This window comes from Dermacentor albipictus, chromosome 3 (genome assembly GCF_038994185.2).
Source record: "Dermacentor albipictus isolate Rhodes 1998 colony chromosome 3, USDA_Dalb.pri_finalv2, whole genome shotgun sequence".
Taxonomy (NCBI): Eukaryota; Metazoa; Arthropoda; class Arachnida; order Ixodida; family Ixodidae; genus Dermacentor; species Dermacentor albipictus.
Window position 1 is genome coordinate 189,174,504 of NC_091823.1, and position 12,748 is coordinate 189,187,251.

Sequence of the window (12,748 nt, forward strand, 5' to 3'; positions counted from 1 at the left end):
CAGTATATCGGTGGGACAGGTGACTTCCAGAAACGTGTGTGACAGCATGAGTATGGCGCCAAGAAATGGCACGTGGCCTTGAGTGCCCTTGCTGAACATCTCGAATCTACAGGCCACAATATTTTCGCGGGATAAACAACAGAGACAGCCAAGAGCCCAGGCCTTTACTTGAACCAGACAAAGAAAACTTTCTCCTTTGCTACCAAACTCCAAGCGTGTACGTGGCCACTGCGGATGGCTCATATGTCATGGCATGTGTCATTACCTCTTGCCTAAAGAAGCATCTTCTTGATGGTGTATATAAGGTTAGAAAATGAGAGTTACCGTATAAACGAAACAAATGTGTCGTAACGTGAAATTACAATCTGCAGATGTCAAAACACGAATGAAAAAAAAATGAAATGAAATGAAATGAAAAAAAACGGGACATACCAGAAAAGAACAAAGAAATCAACAACAAAAAGAACGATACTAAGTCGTCAATGTAATAAAGTCACTCGACGATCGAGTCACGGCGCGAAACATATTGTAACGGATACAAAAGGCAGGTACAAAAGAAATTAGAGTAGACGAGGAGAAGGAAGAGTTTGAGAGGCCGGCCCACACTACGATCACGCTACGAACACGCTACGATCATCGTCGATCTCGTGTAAATAAAACCATTTCTTCACAACTCTTCGTAACAGTTGTGGTGGAAGGTGCGGTGTAATCGACACCCTAAGAAGGAGGGTGAACCACAAGTTCTTCGACGGAGCCGTCGCCTTGCTGGACTCCAACAGAATCCACCGGAGTTGAATCTGTCCCACGACGCAGACGAACAACTGCCCATTCTAGCTGTTGCGCCGACCAGTTCCGTTCAACAACTGAGAGATGCGCGTCGCTTTGTAGGAAGATCGGACGAAGACGCAGAGGAATGGCTCATACATTCCCACCGGGTGAGTGCCGCTAACAAGTGGAACAGCACTTCTCAGCTCTCGAACGTCGTCTTTTTTTTAACGGATACTTCGTTGGCGTGGTTCGCCAATCACGAAGAAACGTACAAAACATGGGGCAGATTTGTTTCGGAAATCAAAGAGACTTTTGGCCTCTCCACAACGAAAAAGAAAAGGGCAGAACAGACACTATTGCCTCGGAGGGCCACCTAAAGAGAACGTGCCGAATTTTGCGCTCGGAAGCATTTCTACAGGTACGTTTCTACAGCGATTGCTTGCATGTTGGGAAGCGGAACGAGCTGCATTTCCACAAAGCTCTGAAGAAGTTTCTTCAAAATTTGCGATTGGTGTCTCAGACAGCCAACTTCCTGTGGGGCAACTTGGTGGTTTGACTGCCTAGGAGAGGACGTGGGAATCCAGGGCAAGGCCAAGACGTAACGACATTCAGAGATGCCTCAATCCCGAAGAATGCTGCTGATCCACTCAAGCTTGGTCCGAAATTTTGTGAGCATCCCGCTCTGGACAAGACGGTACTGCTCAGCCTCGTCAGGACAGCTGCTGGTAGAGCAAGAATAGATGAAGCTGACACATGCATCAGAGAAGGTGTTGACTGCCTGCCCCAGCAGGTTAGAAAAGGCAACACAGTTCGGCTCCGCACAGCAGTGACCGTCCTTCGGAATGCGGGGCTCAAGCTGCTCCTATCCAACAACGATGGTAGATTTGTCGTGATGCCTGGGGTTTCGTACAAGAGCAACGCAGATTTGGTCATTCTAGGCAACTTCAAGGAAGTACATGGAGTAGCTCTTGCGAAGGTGAAAACAACGGCTGTTCATCTTTGCGAAAAAGCCGGACTCTCCAAGCTGGCCTCCTCCATAAAGGCCTGCAAAGGAACCAGTCTTTTTTTGCTTTCCAGCGCCAAGACAGACAAAGAATTGTGCCATTTTCGGGCCATTGTTTCTGAGCGCCGAACTTGGCAACGACAAGTGGGATCATTCCTGCAAAGGTTTTTGTGCGTCCTCGACATCGGTCACCCCTTCCTCGTAAAGACGCCAGATACTCTCTCCACCTTTCTCCGTGAGTAATGACCAAATGGTGTCCGAGCTTTTTCCGTGGACACCAAGGACTTATATTACTCTTTGCCTCAAGAAGATGTATCCATTGTAGTCGGCCATTGCATTGACAAATACGTTGTTCTTAGATTTCAGAATGAATGTGGTATCAATGTCGACAGGTTTTTAGAGCTCTTAAGGTTTTACATACTTTCCCCTTCAGTTTCCGTGGAGGATACGCGTTTGCTACAGAAGAGCGCTGTGTGCATCGATTGTATAGCCCCTGTTTTTAGCGACATTTTATTGGACAGCTATGACCGAAATCTTGGAGCTATGCTCAGCCAGACGAGCCCTGTAAAAGTGATGCGATATGTTGATGACTTTTTCAACTTCTTACAATACTAACGCTACTGACGCGCAGCCTTCTGCGGCTATATTATTTGGCCTATTCCGCATAGTTTTGGATTCCTTTGAATTGACCACGGAGCATCCGTCAGATGACAGGCTCCCCTTGTTAGACTTGGAGCTGTCGTCCTCAAGCAATCATGTATGTCGGTATTACGCTCCTCGGTCTGATAGAGCCTTCTTCCCTTTTCCTCCGCGCGCTCAAACATAGTCAAGGGCGGTATTTCAAGATCTTACGTGAAGGCGGCCCTCATCAGGTCTTGTGACCACCAAGTGGATGCAAGCTTCGAAATGCCAGTAACGAAGCTGAAGCTCGCAGGTTTCCCGATACTGCTTTTAACCAGCATCGCTGAAAGCCTCGCAAAAAGCCTTAAAAGAAAGCAATCGGCAGCTACTCTGAGAATCGCTCACGGCGAATGGTTCCGGTTATCCCATATGTGCATGAGGTTGCGCATAATCTCAAAAATGTTGTCAGCAGGGCAGGCGTTAGGATGCTGCTCTCTGCAAGAAATAAGTGAGGCTGCCTTTGCCATGAAGTCAATCTAGTGAATGAGAACAACAACAAAAATCGTAAAAAAGCAACAGAGACGGAGGTTTGCAGGTGACAGTTGCGACTGTGTGGTTTATAAGACTCCTCGTTGATGCAAGCGGTTTTAAATCGGCCAAACGGGGCGGTGCATCAATGACCCCATGCGCGAACACTCAAAGAAAGTTCGAAAATAAGCTAGAGGTATTCAGCTATCACTGCATTGCATTGTATGCGGGTGCAAGCCGCCTTTTAAAGATGTGACCTATCTGTGAGAATACCGCGACGACCACACACGTCTTATTTCCGAAGCTTTCCATATTCATGTTAGCGGCGCAGCATGTGTAAGCGTTCCCTCTATTTCGCTCCTTCCGAAGGAGATCGCCTTCCTTCGCACTAATTGCATTTTTCCCCCCTGCGCATGCTGAATTTCTGTTGAGTCAGTGCTTTGAGATAGCGGCGGAGTATATATGTATGCTGATTGAAAGAATAAAGACACTTGGTTGTTAGTCAGCGCTGTTGTCTGTGTCCCTCTCCTTGTCCTGCTGTTTAGCGCTGTTTTACTGCTCGTAGTCATATTGCTCGCCTGAAGGCTTTCTACCCTGCTTGCCCATCCTGACTCGCCCAACGGGATTCGTTTGCTTGCGGGGAAATGTAACGGATACGAAAGGCAGGTACGAGAAGAAAGAAGAGAAGACGATGTGAACGAAGATTTTGAGAGGCCGGACTGCGCTACGATCACGCTACGATCATCGTCCATCTCCTGTAAATAAAACCATTTCTTCACAACTCTTCGTACCAATATGGTTCGTCTTGAAACATAAACGACATCAGTTTGAGGAAGGTGACGGGAATTTGTTGAGGTGCCTTCTGGCAGAACCTCGTAGGTAACGTCGCTGAGTCGCTGTACAACATTGTAGAGAATGAACTAGCGACGTAGCAACTTTTCGGACACGGCGCGCTGTCGGATGGGGGTCCACACACACACTTCCTCTCCAGGATCGTAGGTAACCTCGCGGTAACGAAGGTCGCAGGGGCGTGCGTCTATAGTTGCGCGACAGTGATTACGGCAGCACGCGAGTTGACGGGCCTCCTCGGCACGCTGGGTGGACTTAGCAGCATCCGCGTGAAACAAGGTTTTCGCAAGTTTTTGCAAGTTTTTCGGAAGGAGCATGGTATCGAGCATCCGGGTGACCTCTAGACGATTGGCTAAGTGGAAAGGGGTTAATCCTGTACTTTTAAATTGTGGTATTGTACGAAAAAGTGACGTATGGAAGGATATTGTCCCTGTTCTTGTGGTCAATAACTACATACATTGATAGCAAATTTGCGATCGTTTTCTTCATGCGTTCGGTCAGTCAATTTGCTTGGGGGTTCTAAGCTGTCATTTTGCGATGTGCGGCGCCACTTAGCCTCGAGACTTTCTGTAGCAACTCTGCGGTGAAAGCTATGCTACGGTCAGTAATGACGACCGCTGGCGCTCCGTGACGGAGAACGATGCTGTGCAAGAAAAATATCGCAACGTCTGCTGCGATAGCTTTTGAGAGTGTCTTTATTTCGCTGTACCATGTTAGGTAATCGGTAGGAACTACAACGCACTGATTTTTGGGCGAAGACTTGGGGAATGATCCTATCAAATCCATACCTACCTGATGAAATGGCGTCTGTATCCATTGGTTACAGAAGTCCTGCTGGCCGTAAAGGTGGAGTCTTAGGTCGTTGGCAGTCGCGACATGTGCGAACGTACTGCTTCACAGTCTTTGCGAGATGTGGCCAGTAGTAATAGCGGCGAATGTCTTCCAACGCGCGTGTGTAGCCTAGGTGTCCGGACGGTTGCTCATCGTGATTGGCACGTAAAATATTGTCATGAAGCGAGGTTGGCGCAATTAGCAGCCATGTAGCTTCTATATGGTCAAAGTTTTTTTTATAAAGCACGCGATCTCGGAAACAAAAGGAAGCTAGCGAGAGCGTTAAACAGCGAGGAAGACTTGACGCGGGCCCTTCCAGGTAGTCAATGAGACTGTTGAGCTCCAAGTCGTCGTGTTGTTGTTGAGCGATGTCAGTTCTGATACGGCAGAAAGAGAAGTGTCGTCCCCTTCAAGGTCGGCGTGGGGACTTCCGATTGCTGCACGTGAGAGACAATCAGCGTTGGAATGTTTGCGTCCTGGCTTGTGAATGGTGGTGACGTCAAATTCTTGTGGTCGGAGGCTCCATCATGCCAGGCGACCTGAGGGATCTCTGAGATTCGCGAGCCAGCAAGGAGAATGGTGATCGGCGACTACTCTGAGTGGATGACCGCACTAATATGACCGAAACTTTGTTATGGCCCAGACAGTCGTTAAGCATTATTTTTCTGTTGCACAGCAGTTTTTCCCGGCAGCGGATAACATGCCGCTCGCACAGGCAAACACACGCTAGATGCCATTTTACGACTGAACCAAGGCATCTCGAAGTCCAACGTCGCTGGCGTCTGTGTGCAATGCCGTGTCGGCGTTCTCATCGAAGTAATCGAGTACAGGTGCGGCCTGGAGTAGGTTTCGGAGGTTATCGAAGGTGTGGCGCTGATCCGCACCCCAAACAAACCGGACGCCTCCTTTCGAAAGTTGCTTGAGGGGTTCAGCAGTTTTAGAAAAAAATTTGCCAAAGTGTCGGTAGTAGGCACAGAGCGCTAGAAATTCGTTGGTACAGGAAATGCGGCGACAGCTCTCGTTCTTTCAGGTTCTATGCGGTGGCCGGCGTGGTTCACAACGTGACCAAGAAACTTCACTTCTTCGTATACAAAATGAGTTTTCTCGCATTTTAGAGGATGTCCAGCCATTTGAATTTTCCCGTCTGCAGACGCTGGATGTACTGTTCAAACGTGTCCGAAAAGACCACCACGTCGTCTAGGTAAACGAGACGCGACTGCCATTTCAGCCCAGAAAAAACGGTGTAGATCATTCTTTGAAAAGTAGCTGGCGCCGAGCATAACTCAAAAGGAAGGACCTTGAACTCGTAGAAAACATCGGGAGTAATAAAAGCTGTCTTTTCGCGATCACGCGCGTCAACTGCGATTCGCCAATAGGCACTGCGTAAACCCATGCAAGAAAAGCATCGAGCGTTCAATATACGATGCAAGGGGCCATCTATCCGGGGCAGAGAGTAAACGTCTTCCTTTGTCATTTTATTCCATTTTCGATAATCGATGCAAAAGCGCAAGCTACCATCTTTCTTCTTTACTAACACAATTGGCAAAGCTAGTTGTATTAGTAAAGAAACTGGTCGATGGCTGGATGACGTCGTTTGTAAGCATCTGCTGCACTTGGCGACGCGTCTCCTTCTGTTTGCGACACCCTATACGCCACGGGCAGACACTGAAAGTCGCGTAGCGGCGGGGCTTGGAACCCCAGGCGGACCTCGTGCCGGAGACGCCTGCTTCCACTGCAGGCATGACTGAAGGCGTGTGCTTTGAGGGTTGTGCGCGTCTTAGGTAGCTTCTGCCGCGGTTTCAGTGGGTGCAAGGAAATCGCAATGTACAATGGTATATATTCGTCCAGCTTCACGGCTGTCTGGGCTGACATAATCTCCTTACGCGTCAAGTGCTTGATGTAGACAAGCGTGCCAACGAAGTGGAGCTCATCGCCAGTATGCCACCTTCATTATAACGCCCCGACCGCTAATAGCTATATTTGTTGGCCCGTAAACCGACGTTCTTTATGCACACACTTGCTTTCTCTACGTGCCATGTATTTTTATAGTAGGTTAAGGGAGCGCCGTCGCGCCTGCGAGTGCTGTTCATGTTGTGAGTGGTTCGTACAGGTGCGGCCACGTGAGACGCCAGCGACGGTAACGCTTGCAAAGCAGCACGACGACGAGCTTCAGGAAACTGTACATATAGGACCCCGGCACTAATTGAGGGTTGATTGTTTTTATGTTTTCGTCTTAGCATTGTCTGCACAGCGTGGAGTTCACATGTTCCATCGTTAAACAAGCTGAGTGTTTCGATGATTTCACGACAGCGCACGAGTTAGATATTGGAAGATGCCGCAGCTGAAAATTTTCCTCCCTGGTCATCATCATCATCATCATCATCATCATCATCAGCCTGGTTACGCCCACTGCAGGGCAAAGGCCTCTCCCATATTTCTCCAACAACCCCTGTCATGCACTAATTGTGGCCACGCCGTCCCTGCAAACTTCTTAATCTCATCCGCCCACCTAACTTTTTGCCGCCCCCTGCTACGCTTCCCTTCTCTAGGGATCCAGTCCGTAACCCTTAATGACCATCGGTTATCTTCCCTCCTCATTACATGTCCTGCCCATGCCCATTTCTTTTTCTTGATTTCAACTAAGATGTCATTAACTCGCGTTTGTTCCCTGACCCAATCTGCCCTTTTCTTATCCCTTAACGTTACACCTATCATTCTTCTTTCCATAGCTCGTTGCGTCGTCCTCAATTTCGCTAGAATTCTTTTCGTAAGCCTCCAGGTTTCTGCCCCGTAGGTGAGTACTGGTAAGACACAGCTATTATATACTTTTCTCTTGAGGGATAATGGCAACCTGCTGTTCATGATGTGAGAATGCCTGCCAAACGCACCCGAGCCCATTCTTATTCTCCTGACTATTTCCGTCTCATGATCCGGATCCGCCGTCACTACCTGCCCCAAGTAGGTGTATTCCCTTACGACTTCCAGTGCCTCGCTGCCTATTGTAAATTGCTGTTCTCTTCCGAGACTGTTAAACATTACTTTAGTTTTCTGCATATTCATTTTTAGACCCACTCTTCTGCTTTGCCTCTCCAGGTCAGTGAGCATGCATTGCAATTGGTCCCCTGAGTTACTAAGCAAGGCAATATCATCAGCGAATCGCAAGTTACTAAGGTACTCTCCATTAACTTTTATCCCCAATTCTTCCCATTCCAGGTCTCTGAATACCTCCTGTAAACATGCTGTGAATAACTTTGGAGAGATCGTATCTCCCTGCCTGACACCTTTCTTTATTGGGATTTTGTTGCTTGCTTTATGGAGGACTACGGTGGGTGCGGAGCCGCTATAGATATCTTTCAGTATTTTTACATACGGCTCGTCTACACCCTGATTCCGTAATGCCTCCATGACTGCTGGAGGCATTACGTTCTCCCTGGTCAGTCAAGAGCATATTGCTTTGATATTTTATGTTACTTTTCAGTGTCACCACCATTTTTACTAGTCTCACCCTCGCACCCAAATGCAGAATTAAACCGCATGTTGGATCGCCTGCTGCAGTGTCCAGAGTCTGAATAGCCAACGCAGCACTCTTTCAAATAGTTCAGTAGTGCGTTGACACAGTATTAGTATTTGAAAGCGAATAGAAAGCATGTCATTAAATATTTCTTGTAAACCACGTGCTACATTGAAGTCATTTTCAAAGCAGAGACAACTACAGTGAAGCAACATGAACATGTATTGACCCATTTCATACAAAAGAAGAAAAAGACAAAGCACTAGCTAGCGCCACTAGCAAGAAAAAACAACAACAAAAGAAACATGAACGTTTCCGAATTGACCACAACACATGACAATGTGAGGTAAAGTAAATATGCATTAGTTGCAGACATCAGTGCTTCGAAGTTCAGGCGTTTCCCATTACCGCGAAGTGATATCAAGAGTCATTCAAAACGTGGTTGAGTGCCCTGTGAAAAGCATTTAATGCTCACAGACGCCAGGCTGTATTCAACAAGCAGATAGCTGATTCTACGCCGCTTGTCGTATTTCAGCGCCATCGATAGGTTGAGCAACAGCGGATACCGTGCAACCCGTGGGTGATTGCGGGTCGCTTTTATGAAATTGCCACCACCTGCTTTTTAACAGGAGTCCTTGGTTCAACGCGTCTAAACACAATGAACGCTTCACAGCTTCGCTCCGCATTCTCTGTCTTAGCTTTTCGCATCTTTCTTTTGTTTCTTTAAACAAAGGGGGGCAACGCATCTCATCAGTAACAACGGCCTAACGTTGATTGCATCTCCTGGACTGTCGACGAGGCGACTACGTTTAAACGACCCGCCGTGGTTGCTTAGTGGTTATGGTGTTGGCCTGCTAAGCACGGTGTCGCGGGTTTCGAATACTGCCCCGGCAGCGGCATTCCGAGGGGGGCGAAATGTGAAAACACCCCTTATAATCAAATTTAGATTCACGTTAAAGATCCCAGGTGGTCCAAATTTCTGCAGTCCCTCACTACGGCGAGCCTCATAATCAGATCGTGGTTTTGGCGCGTAAAACCCCATAATCACCAGTCGTCTTTGCTTAGTGGCTATAGTGTTGGGCTGCTAAGCACGAGGTCGCCGGATCGAATCCTGGCCACAGCGGCCGCATTTAGATGGAGGCGAAATGCGAAAACAGCCGTGTACATTATTTAGGCACACGTTAACAAACCCCGGGTGGTCGAATTGGGCGGAGTCCCCCATTACGGCGTGCTTCATAATCAGAAAAGGGTTTGGGACGTCAAACCCCATAATTTAATTTTAACCTCATTACCTAATCCAAGTTTAAACGCGGAAGCGTTCACTAAAGGCGCAGTGGCATCAAGCAAAAAATAAAAGTAGTGATCGCTCCAAAACTGCGGTAAACAAAGCGCGATTGCTTACCTAGTTCGTCTAACAGCAGCGATCCAGTACCGCCGTCGCTCTTGCTCGTGAAGCAGCTCCGAAAACTAAATGTGTGCCTGGAGAGTTTTCGTACGTGTTAAAGCACCCAACTATGCAACAGTTGTTTCAGGACATCTCTGAAGGCTTACAAAAGCGTTAAATCACGATCGACAACGCTAACATTACAGCACTGGCATACGGGCTGACGGGAACAGTGCTCGCCCGCCTGCGCTTCGCAGCCTTTGCGACAGGCGGCGTTGTCGAAGTTTTGCGCATGGCGTGTAGGCATGTTGTCCGTAGGTTCGGTAATGCTGCGATTCTGTGCAAGCGGCGTCTGGTTAACCTTCGTCGTTCTAGTTAAACAATCTTAAAAAGAACCAAACACATCCAGAAGGCTTTCTCGTTGTGATGATGCTAAGCTCGGGTTTACATCGAGGGTGCTCGGGAACGCCGTCACAGCACTGTCGCACTGCGCAAGAGGAGCGAATATTGGTGGACCATGGACGTCAGAAATTTCGCAAAAGTATACAATGGCTTGCAGGATGACAATATTCCTCACTAAAGTTTCTGACCAGCAGGTGGGCTTCTTTGTTTCTAGGCTGAATAACGCCTCGGGCAACACAGGTTTGGCGTGCAAGAAGGAATGACAAATTCGCCTGTACAATTACAGCGCCAGGCCCTTCCTGTTCACGCTCCCCACCAACAAAGCTGCTTCGAGGGGGCAAAGTAACAGACTCATCGAACACACGTAGAGTCGTATTCGATAATTGGCGGCTGTCAGATTCGGGAGGAAAAGGGTCCTGGAACAATGCACACTCACGTAGGCCAATGATTGCGCCGTATTCACGAAGAAAGTCTAATCGAAAGATTATTGGGCGGGAGTACACAGGTAACGTTGGGAAAGACCACGCGAACGTCGACGCACGGATTCGAATACGTGCCGTGTACATCAGTTGGCATCGCCAGATGTCCATCGGCCGTGCGTAACTTGCCATGGCGTGGTCCCGTTCCTCAATTTAGTGCCAGTGCGCCGCTCGTAACTGAATAATCGGCACCTGTGTCGGCGAGGGATATAACAGCATTATTATGAACAAATACGGTGATGTTGGCAGAAACATTCTTATAAGTGTCGGAAAAGAAAGACAAAACCGAAACGGTTGTCATGGGGTCGTTGCGTAGAGGGAGGTTCTTTAAATGTTCGTTGGAAAACAATGTCACCCCCAGAAGTCGTGGTTCCTAGTTTCCCCTGTACAGCGACTCAGTGATCGGTTCCTGAGGAGAGCGTAGTAGTAACTAAGTAACTAAGCATGCTCACTGCATGCTCACTGTCCTGGAGAGGCAAAGCAGAAGAGTGGGTCTAAAAATTAATCTGCAGAAAACCAAAGTAATGTTTAACAGTCTCGGAAGAGAACAGCAATTTACAATAGGTAGCGAGGCACTGGAAGCAGGGAATACACCTACTTGGAGCAGGTAGTGATGGCGTATCCGGATCATGAGACAGAAATAATCAGAAGAATAAGAACGGGCTGGGGTGCGTTTGGCAGGCATTCTCAGATCATGAACAGCAGGTTGCCATTATCGCTCAAGAGAAAAGTATACAATAGCTGTGTCTCACCAGTACTCACCTACGGGGCAGAAGCCTGGAGGCTTACGAAAAGAGTTCTACTCAAATTGAGGACAATGCAACGAGGTATGGAAAGAAGAATGATAGGTGTACCGTTAAGGGTAAGAAAAGAGCAGATTGGGTGAGGGAACAAACGCGAGTTATTGACATCTTAGTTGAAATCAAGAAAAAGAAATGGGCATGGGCAGGACATGTAATGAGGAGGGAAGATAACCGATGGTCATTAAGGGTTACGGACAGGATCCTAAGGGAAGGGAAGCGTAGCAGGGGGCGGCAGAAAGTTAGGTGGGCGGATGAGATTAAGAAGTTTGCAGGGACAGCAAGGCCACAATTAGTACATGACCGGGGTTGTTGGAGAAATATGGGAGAGGCCTTTGCCCTGCAGTGGGCGTAACCAGGCTGATGATGATGATGATGATGATGATGATGAACTAAGCATAAGACTTAATATAAACACAAAAAAGCTGAGGCTCCATGACACTTCCTTGTGGCAGCCATGTGTGAACTGGCTCTAAGTTTGACATATCTGTCTACGATCGCTTGTTTCCTATGGTATTGCGGGTCTGAATGTATTAGTTAAAGAGAGACGCCACAAAAACCACAATGTTCTAGTTTGTGGAGTAGTCTAGCATGGTTTACCTAGGTAATCGGGTGCTTTCAAGTAATTAACAGATACCCAGCGTGCATAATTGCTGTTTAGACGACTGTAGTATAACTCCTTCTTTAGTAAGTAAGGCAGTTTCTGTCGACTGCCCTTTCACAACGCCATACTGCGTGTTAGTGATCAGCTTGTGCTTCATTAGAAACGATTTCGACCGGAAATGTATCAGTTTTTCTATACCTTTAGAAGGAAGGGCAACACCGATATTGGTTGGTAGTTTTTTAACGCGTTTTTATCACCACCTTTTTCCAAAACTATTACCTCCGCAACCTGAGGTTTTTTCGTTGGAGAATATTAAGTTAAAATGTGTACTAATGCAGGCAAAATCAAGTCCAGGACATGTTAATTGACTTGATCTCAAATCCCTCAACAACACAACGTCGACTGTTATTCATAGAAATAAAAGCAATAAATACGTCATTTTCCGTAGCAGGCGGTAAAACGTACATTAATTAGTCCTGCAGACAAGGTAAATAAAAAACTTAGCATATGGCTTGGAAAGCGCTCCTCACCTTCCCTATGCCCGGGCTAGCGCGTGTCCACCCACCCCCCTCCCGTACTATGCACAAACATTTCTGGCTATCACAATGCCGGGTGGTCTGGATATGCCGGATTGCTGCACTGACCAATGCGCATTCGAAATGCGCGGACTTTAAGGAACCCTTCAATGAGTCGATTCCGACAACGGCTCGTGGATGAGCGCACATTCGCTGCCATACTCCTTCCTTAAGGGTAAGGAGCCTGTCGTGAGTGGAGAGACCTGCTCGGAAGCTTATTTGCGGATGTTTATGTGTCTGGTTCTATTCACAGTGCAACATAAATATTATGCTTAGCAGTGTTTCTGATACCTTTAAAAAGAAAGATCCAAGCTAGACTGGTCATAAATTTTAGATGGCATGAGCTGCTTCACACGGTTTGGTTATGGCATTGACAGTTCAGAAACGCCATGG